This window comes from Ammospiza caudacuta, chromosome 1, assembly GCF_027887145.1.
Source record: "Ammospiza caudacuta isolate bAmmCau1 chromosome 1, bAmmCau1.pri, whole genome shotgun sequence".
In the NCBI taxonomy this organism is placed as follows: domain Eukaryota; kingdom Metazoa; phylum Chordata; class Aves; order Passeriformes; family Passerellidae; genus Ammospiza; species Ammospiza caudacuta.
Genome location: NC_080593.1, coordinates 77,158,806 through 77,168,319, shown reverse-complemented (window position 1 = coordinate 77,168,319; position 9,514 = coordinate 77,158,806). Strand labels below are relative to the sequence as shown.

The window sequence follows — 9,514 nt, the reverse complement described above, 5'->3', positions numbered from 1 at the left end:
GCAACTCAATGACTTTTGTTTTAATGTCCTAAATATTTGAAACACACTTAAATCAAAGAACAAAATTTTATTATGGAAAATACAACTGCTAAGTACTGGATCTCCATAAAAGGATTCAATTTTGTTGTCATCCTATTGCAAAAGTTCCATACCTTCTTGGGGATTTCTCATGGTCATCTCCTCACAGCACAGCCAACAAACGCCAGTTCTCTCCTCACCTAGCTAGCCCACTTTTTTATAGCACTCAGCCTTATATTAAACACAGCTGTGGCCTGTTAAGGGCAGGCCTGTTCCCATTCTTTGGTAATTACTACAGCTGCAACTCTTCAGGGGTGAGATTACCTCCTTCACTATCTTTATTTTCTTATATTGTATCCCCCCACACAATTTCTCATCTATTGGTTATAAAGATAAACATGAAAGCTTAATAGAGAGCAAGAACAGCGAGTTTATAAAAATTTCTAACATAAATTATCATTCTTTAAACCCATCTAAAACAAATCTTACATCTTAGACCTTCTCTACTTAGCCAATCACCTGGGTTATTTGATGGAACTAGCTTGAGTTTTAATTTCAGAAAAAAATCCTTGAATTCAAAATCCTATATAGAATGATACCAAAATTTTATTATGCCCATACTTGATTTGTGAATAAAAGAGCAATTTAAACATTCATACATGTAACTTTACATTGCATGCATTATGAAGTCATCCAGAGAAGACAGTTGACAATTTCTTCCTCTTGCTGATACTCTTTGATATTGTGGTTTGAGATTGTCTGTGCTAATCCAAGTATTTATGTGTCCTTTGGCCTACTGCTACAGCTGTATTTAAAGACAGAAATCTACACATATGAAACTGGGTATGCAAACCACCAACTGATTGCACATTATGTGTATTACAGAGACAGTCATTCTTATATTACCAGAAGGATTATCATTTGAATGTAAGAGCTAGTTTCTATGAAAGCACAATAAATCTATCATCACAACACTTAAAAAGACATTAAATTTTTTGTCAATAAAGTCCTTAAAATAACATGCATTCACAAAATTATTAGAAGTGGTATATATGCAATCTTTCCAGAAAAAAATTAAAATCCTGTAGCAACTCTAACCATGAAGTTTAAAACTGCAGTAGATGGAGGATAATCTATTAAGAAGTAAGCAAAAAAACATTTATTGCAATTCTATTTGAAAATGTGCATGTGATGAAAAATTTATCAACATATGGGAGATGATATCATGGACATTATAAGAAGAAAAATACTGAAAGTATTTCTTCAAAGGATATTTTTTGTCTTCAGTGAAACTGTTTCCAATTCCATTATTTTTCCAGACTTTATTTTCACTCAAATTAGTGTGACTTGATCTGCTAGTTTAAGGATTTAACATATATTTTATCTTCTACTATCATAGTAGCCGTTGTGATGGAAAAGAAACTTGCAGAGTAATTAAAATTATCTGTTAAAAGAAAGAGTTTTGGAAGTGCACTTTTAATGTGTTTTATGTAGGACATCTAATCTCCTTATATTATAAAACCCAGAGAAATAATGTCTATAACAAAATAAAAATATCTCTGAAACCTTATTTTTCTTTCAGGAGGTAATAGATTAACAGAAGTCGTGATTTACAATTGATATGTATTTTTTTCTGAGGCTTGAATTAGAATAAAAAATTGTTTTTCACTACAGAAATTATGTCAGTGTGGATTATTTGCCTTTTTTGCCCTTTTTTATGTTGCACAGCTTTATGTCATGTCATAATATATTACAAGCTGTGGTTGACAAATAAGATAAAATATGATGCCAGCAGAGCAGCCACAGAGCACCTTAAGCCAGGAGTATCAATTACAATGTAAATGTACTGCAATGACAAGCACAATTACAATAAACATAATTTAGGTGCCCTAAATATGTGATATTATTTCCTTAGTTACTTTGGTAATAATCAAGCATTTTGGTAAACATGTATGGTATTATACTTTTATATATTTTAATGGTTTTATATTTTCCCTCCTGATCCAAATATTGGCATCTGTTACACAGATTAGACAATTTGGATATAAACTTTTGTAGTGTTCTCTTTATCACTTTCCTTTCATATTGTAAAGCATTCCTTTAGGCTGTCATTTGGGTTTTTTTTATGGAGTCATTGATATCTAAGTCTTACCTTTTAAAAAGTACTTGAGAAGGTCACCCAGACCAGCCTCCTGCTCTAAATAGCTCGACTTAGATCAGGTTGTTTTGGACTTTATATTGTTTTGTTTTGAATATGTCCATGATAAAGATTTAACAGCCTGTATGGGCAACCTGTGCCAGTGTTGGACCGCGCTCAGGGTCAATTCCTTTTTCTTTAATATCTAACCAACCTTTCCTAACGTCAAGTTGGTTTTGTTGCCTCATGTGCTACTGCTGTGCACCTCCTAGAGGAGGCTGATTCTGGTTTTTCTGTACCCTCTCACCTCTATAGAGAGATTAACTTTCCCCGCTGCCTTCCGTGACCATGCCACAGACCATCCTGCACTGTGGAGCTCAAAAGTAGCTCTGGTACTCCAGACACAGTCTTATAGATGCCAGAGGGGAAGAATTACTTCTCTTGGCTCTCTGAATACTTGCTAATACAGCCCAAGAGAAAGCTCAGCCAAAGAGGGGCCTTCATTTCTAAATCTGTTTAAGAAATAATGATTAGAATAATCTTTAATCACCGTGGGAGTACCTTCCTCTCCAGGAGCAATGCATAGTCCTACTGCAAGGAGTGTTGGTATGGCTCTTCTATGCTGGTAATACTCTTTCTTGATCTCATTTCAGAACATTCATGCAGCAAGGTAACACCTGCTATAAAAGCATCACAATGAGATCAATAATAATTGATGCACAACTTTGAAAACTACTGTTTACAACAAAACGGCAAAAAGATTTTGTTTCCTTTAAGATTCTGCCTTGTTACTCATCACTGAAATGCACTTCTCCCAGGATGTATTGTATCCACTTAGTAAAATGGATTGTGCAAAATGGGCACCAATGACTTAGAGCATAGCTTTGGGCCAAAGGTGCACAGTAGCAGCATGATAACTGCATAAATAAAGACACTGCTGAGATGTGACACTAAAAGCAAGTGAATGAGGGAGCCATGAATAACACAGATATTCTTGAGCTGGCTTTGTGTCACTTACTTTGTGTTGCTGTAGGAAAGCAGCTGATAAATTATTGATTGTACAATGATGAATATTGACAAAAGTAGGAATGAGAAAGTATAACATATGAGCTTCTCTCAGGATGTCACAAAATACTCTACAGATAAAATAGGTAAAGAAAACTCATTGCATTGAAAAGGAATCAGCAAATTCTTAAATTTACTGCTATACTGAGAGTTGCTAAGGGAAGCACCAAACTGTTGACTATCCCTGTTTGAATATCCAAAGGTCATTGAGGGAAACCATAGGACCTCCAGATGCATAAGATAAAACTGCCACTGAAGCAGGAAACACATTTTTATAAATTATACGAAGAAATTACTAAAATAATTAGATCTAAAATTCCACAATTCTGTGTCGGTTTACAGACTCCCCTTCTTCAAATTTTTAATGCTGCTGCTTCACTGTCCTATTCTTGTGTTGTGTTCCCTACCTTAACATCTTCATCTTCAAATAAAAGTAAATAGCAACCATGGTGAGAGAATAATTGCATTATCTACTGTGACCCTACTATCTCACTTTTCATCTGACCTACCTACTTAAATTGTAAAGGGTAAGAAACAAATTGCTTGTTTGCTTTTTAAGTAACCTTAATCTAGCAAAAGAATAATGACCATCTATTATATACTTTTAAAATTTCTGGTTTAGTTTTCTTTGGAAAGAGGACAAGCTTATAAAAATATTATTACATTTTTAGGGCACTGGCTGGAAGTATCACGTTTGCAATATAATACTTGGGCTATGTGATACATGGTTTGTGGAATGAATTCGAATAATTGCTGAAGTTTATGTTGTTTTACTTCAAGTGCAAAACATCATTTTGCTTCATCAGCAGTCTTCATCTTAGTGATTCTGTGAGTTCTAAAGTATGCATTTCTAAAGAAGTATTAAGGACAAACCTGTTGTTATGTTTAAAAATAAACCACTATTTTTGTGAATATTTATGCCCCTAAGTGACAGCTCAACATCCTCTGACCTATGCTTCCTTGCTCTGAAATATGGTTTCTAGTCCGAGTCAGTAACTGCAAGGATTACGGAACATCTGTTTAAGTATTCTCCTTTGATTCCTCTCAAAATAATTTTCTAGGATTTTTGCAGTGTTCACTTTTCATGTAAGACTGCTGAAACTCAAAATTCAGAGAATAGCAGTATTTAGGAATGTTTTCTATATGGACCTGAATGATTATTTAGAAATGTTAATGTAGAAAAACTTATTTAAAAAAATTATGAAGCTTAAATTGGAAAAGATATAATAAAGGAATACACTACACTGAAACTTCTAAAGCCATAAAAGAAATGTCTAATGGTATCCACAACTATTCACAGTATATTTGAACAATTCAATTTAAATTTTAAATAATCAAAAGTGACACTGTGAGTTGCATCTCTATTATGCCTGTCAGATGCTCTTATATGTGATCAAGAGGGCAATTCAAATTTACAGAAGACAGAGTTTCTGAAGAATCTTGTTAAAAGTATCTTATTTGAACTTTCTGACAGTACAAAGGAGAACAAGGCTAAATAAAAGGAAGCCTTACTAACTTGGGCACAGTCTGACTCTGCCAGCCAGTGGCCAGCATACTAATAATTTCCATAGCTAATAGGCTATTTCTGTAAGATGGTGATTTTTACAGAGCTCTCACAGAAGGATAATACTGATGTAATCAATAAGGTGGCCAATGCTCTAATCAGATAAAGATCTAATGCATTGCTTCTAGGCGATAAAAGTCAGTGTAATATCACTACAATTTTGTTAGTTGGAAGAAATATCTTAATTCAATTTCATGGAAAATTGACAGCTGAAAAACAAGGAAATATCTTGCAGTCACATAAGTCAGGCATTATGTTACCTACCCCTCCTTGATAAATTTTAAGAGAAAATTCATTGCAATCCTTCTCCGTAGCATGCCAGTACAATTTGGGGAAGAAAAATGTAACTGTGATTTCAATTATCATCAAATTATACCAAAATTCAGAAGACAAATGCTATGATTAACAGATGAAATAAGACAACTCTGCTTTAGGAAGACTGACATTACTCCGTGTGGGAGGAACAAGAAGCCAGTGAATACTGTTCTATTGCATAAATCATGCATGTAATGCTGCAGTGCTGGGGAATCATGTTTTTGAATATGTGACCATTGACCATTTCATGCAAAAATTATGAGATTATTTCTGGCACATATGGACAAGCAATATTAATTTATGCAAGTAATATATGGTCTGTGGGCCAAAGATTATGTATTTTTATCAATTCACAAAAAAATTCTTACCAAAGAGTTAGCCTTGTGAAATGATAATTATATTTGAGTGCTGATAGGCACAACATTTCAAAACTTCTGTTGATTGCCAAAGTATAAAAAAAAAAAATCCACCTTGCCATGCAATGAATGGTAGTAAATAGGATGGACATCTTGGTTCAACATAAACTCAGAATTTTTAAGAGAATGAAATAATGAAAACCACTGAGTAGTTTTGTGTACTAAGGGGTTTTTGCTGGTTTCTGTGTCCACACTATGCCTGCTTTAGTTTTTAATAGTCTTTTCATGCTCCTTCATGCAAGTTTTACATAATGCTGACAGTGATGGCCAAAGATGTTCTTATGCAGAGCTATAAATATGCCAGGCTTGATCTTTCTTCAGCTCCAGAGACATGTAGAAGAAAGTAAAATTTCATTTTACAGAAATTCTCTTGACAGTCATAACCTCACACTATGAACAGAACAAAACCTTTAGGTGAGAAATTGACAAACTGCCATGAATGAGCCAAACTTCAGGCTTCAGGGTCTTGTCTGCAATCTCTCCCTCACTGCTTGCTGTTCAGAACACAACAGCATGAGATACTCTATATTAATGAAGTTTCATGCTAGTGAGATGAGATAATTGCAGATGTGGGAATACACTATACACAATTAGGTTTCAGTGACATGCTGTGACACTGTTAAAAAACTTTGCAATGCTTAAATTATCATAGGACTTCTGAAACATGTTTATATTGACACAGGTCAGAAGAGAATTCTGCCTATTATTTCCTTAATGCCTTAAAGTTCCTCTAGACTTCCATGAAAAGTAGATAACAATGAAACCCTTTGTCCATAATAAACAAGTTTTGCATTAGAAAATAGAAGCCAAGGGAGTTTGAATGTTTCTGATGAGTAATAAATTAGTCATTCAAAGTGTCCCCGGAAGAAATTTGGACAAATAATCAATATTAGTATTTAAAACATTTTTTTGATGAATTATGAATATGAGTACAACAAAGCAGTTCCAGATGCATATAAAACTGGCGAGCCAGTCTATGTGCTATGCCCCAGAGACAGCAATAGACTCCTAATGTCACTTAGAATGATATTACTTCTGGAGGTGTTAGAAATTTATGAAAAGCAAGACTGAACAATGCTGAATTTCTCTGTGTACTCTTTGTAAGGCCTTATGTGTTACTGGCTTGTTACAAAAGAATCATGAGCTTTGTGTTACAGACTCACTTGTAAGGTCAAAAATGTGTCTTATACTGTAAGGAGTTAAAGAACACAGGTGCCTGTCTCAAACACTCTTCAAGCCACAGAAGGACTTTGCCATGAGATAAGAACAGAATGGAGGAGCAGAATGGCATGAACCCCAGGCCTGACAGAGGTGAGGTCTGGCTAGCTCATCCTGGTTAGCACATCTGGGTAGAAATTACCACTATGGCAAACTGTGTGAAGTAACTGTTTGTACACATATCACCGCTCAAACAAAGAGCATCCCAAGTTATGGGACAGATGGCATTTGTAACCAATGAACACCAAAGCACTCCCAAATATTCCTGCATGGATATCCAGAACTTTGACTGCAAGTTGAGCCATCACAGAGAGAACTTGGCATAAGATAAAGGTGGCACTGTTGTCTGGGTGTCTTCTCAGACCTAGCAGGAAGTTAGCAAAATTGAGGGAGAAGAGCACATCACTGATATTCGACACAAAGAATACAAAATTTATGAACCACAAGAAAAGACAACTTAGCAGCCGTGCTGAATCAGCTCTGATTGTATACAAAGTAATTCTGGCAGGGGAAGATCACAACCCACCAACTCAAACACCCACCAAAGAAGAGAAAGACTGAGCATGTGGACTAGTTAGCACTAGAAGCAAAGGCAGAATTTAACCAATAGAATAGGAGAACTGTGTAGCCAATGAACATTGATTCCTTTGTTTGCTAAAATGTATAAAGGGTGAAAAGTTTTCAACAACCTCAGGATCCCCACCACTAAGAAGTCCAGAGTGAAGAAAGACCATCAAGACACTACTGGATCCACAGGTGTTTACTATCTTGTACTTGATCTCTTTCTCTTCTCTCTTTTTTATTCTTTATATCTCTCTACCTCACATTTGTTGTAAAAAAAAAAAAAATCTGTGTTAGTGATTTTGGCATATGGTCTTGTTTGCTCTTTAATTTAGACAGAGGCAGAGGCATTTCTCAGTAACTGAATCTCAACATATGCCTTGATATAAAATAGATCTTCCTACAAAATATACAAGTGCATTTAGTGATAGCACAGGGAGAAAATGAAAAGAGAATAGGTTAAAATAGGTTTAAACTAGATATTAGGAGGAAATTCTTTGCTGTGAGGGTAATGAGGCACTGGGGCAGGTTGCCGAAAGAAGATCCAGATGCTCCATCCCTGGAAGTGTTCAATGATATTTGAGCAACCTGGTCTACTGGAAGGTGTCTCTACTCATGTCAGGGGAGTTGAAACATGATTTTTAAGGTCACTTCCAACCCAAATAATTTTATGATTATTCTTCCTTTTCTTGAAAAGGAATAGATATATCATCCTCTGTAATTTTTAAACTTCAACTTCATCTGCAGAATCTATCTCTGGATCATTGCTCAACTTATAAATATTAGCTTGCTTGTAGTAAATACTGTATGCCATTTTCCAATACTTGGATCGGTTTTCAGATTATTATAATTTTGTTAAACTTCATATATGAAGGCTAAAACTTTCCATGGTAGCTATTTGCCTTATCATATAATACTTTACTATTAATTTTTAAAGTAGCAAAAAAAGGAAGCTATTTCCACAATTACAGTAAAGAAATGATATTTACCCTTTTTATTGTCATTTTGCTAGTTCACAGCTGATTTTCTGGTGCTGTACTAGTTTGAATTTTAACACACAGTTGTCAGTCTGTCAGTGACATGCCCTTGCTCATTCCTCTGGAGAACAGGACCTGCCTGCTTGCTGGTGCAGCTGAGGCTGCCAGAGGAGCAATGGTCCTGCCCTCCCAGGCTCTCTGTGCTCTCCTGCCTTCTTGCAAAAATACATGTAAGAGGTGGTGGAAAGAGACTACAGTTAATAGTACTCCCCAAACACAAAAAGATCTGACCCCAAACTAAAAAAGTATGATCTGTGAGTATTGCCCACCAGTCAGGAAACTTATCTGTCAATCTCAGAAATATTTCACAGTTCTAATTGTGGTCTAAGTTTTGAAATGCATAATTTTCCTGACTATTTTTAGAACGTGTAAGAAAAAGGTAACAAACTCAAGGATCACAACATTTTAGAAGAATTAAAGTTGCCTGTCCAAATCTAATGGGCATTCTCCTTAGAACAGTCAATTCTCTGCAGATTTTTCTTGCTTTATACATAGAACTGGGCGCTTCAAGGAACAAGCCAATGACTGAACACTGAGGTATTTATTTCCAGTGGGAAGGATGCAGAAAAAAAGCCTCTTGCAAAACAGAGACAATGCATTACAGCCGTGAGCAGCTGCACTTCACCCCACGGAAGCAGGTGCTGTCTTCTCTTTCAGAATTTCTGTGTAATGGTTAACAACCTTTTCTTCTAGTACAGCCTTTCACAAATGACCATCATTTTCATGTTATATCTCATTAAATGACCAAAATACAGAATTGATTGACAAAGCTTAGTGAGTACCCATGAATATCACAGAAGTGGCTCAATAATTACTAAATATTAGTCAAATGGTAAATTACTTGAAAAAATTAAGCTTTTGTCATTTTAGATTAAGATTCAAAATCACTGGATGTTTTGAACAATTTTTACCTTGTCTTGTGCCATTTCTCCACCTGTCAAATGGAGATAATTTTTCATCTCTCCTCCTGGAAGGGAATTTTCAAGATGAATAAAGGCGTCCACCTGTTATTCCATAGGCAGTTCACTATAGAGAAGATATAAAGTAAAATATGACATGGCAATAGAAGATGAATGATGGCATAAAATTAAATTAAGCTTCAAATAACTCTTAGAACGTTGTTCTTTCCACAGAGTCAGAATTTCAGTAGGAAAAAGTCGAACTATAAATCCCAAGCACACAC

General features: G+C 35.3%; 1 long non-coding RNA gene across 1 annotated transcript; it reads right to left on the bottom strand.

The window, feature by feature from the left end:
• Window positions 1–721: 721 nt before the first annotated feature.
• On the bottom strand, window positions 722–9,301 carry LOC131567007 (uncharacterized). The gene is made up of 3 exons (XR_009275610.1): window positions 9,243–9,301; window positions 2,717–2,835; window positions 722–1,462 (listed from the first exon to the last, which is right to left on the bottom strand). It is a non-coding gene; the product is annotated as an uncharacterized LOC131567007 (long non-coding RNA).
• Between the last annotated feature and the right edge of the window lie 213 nt (window positions 9,302–9,514).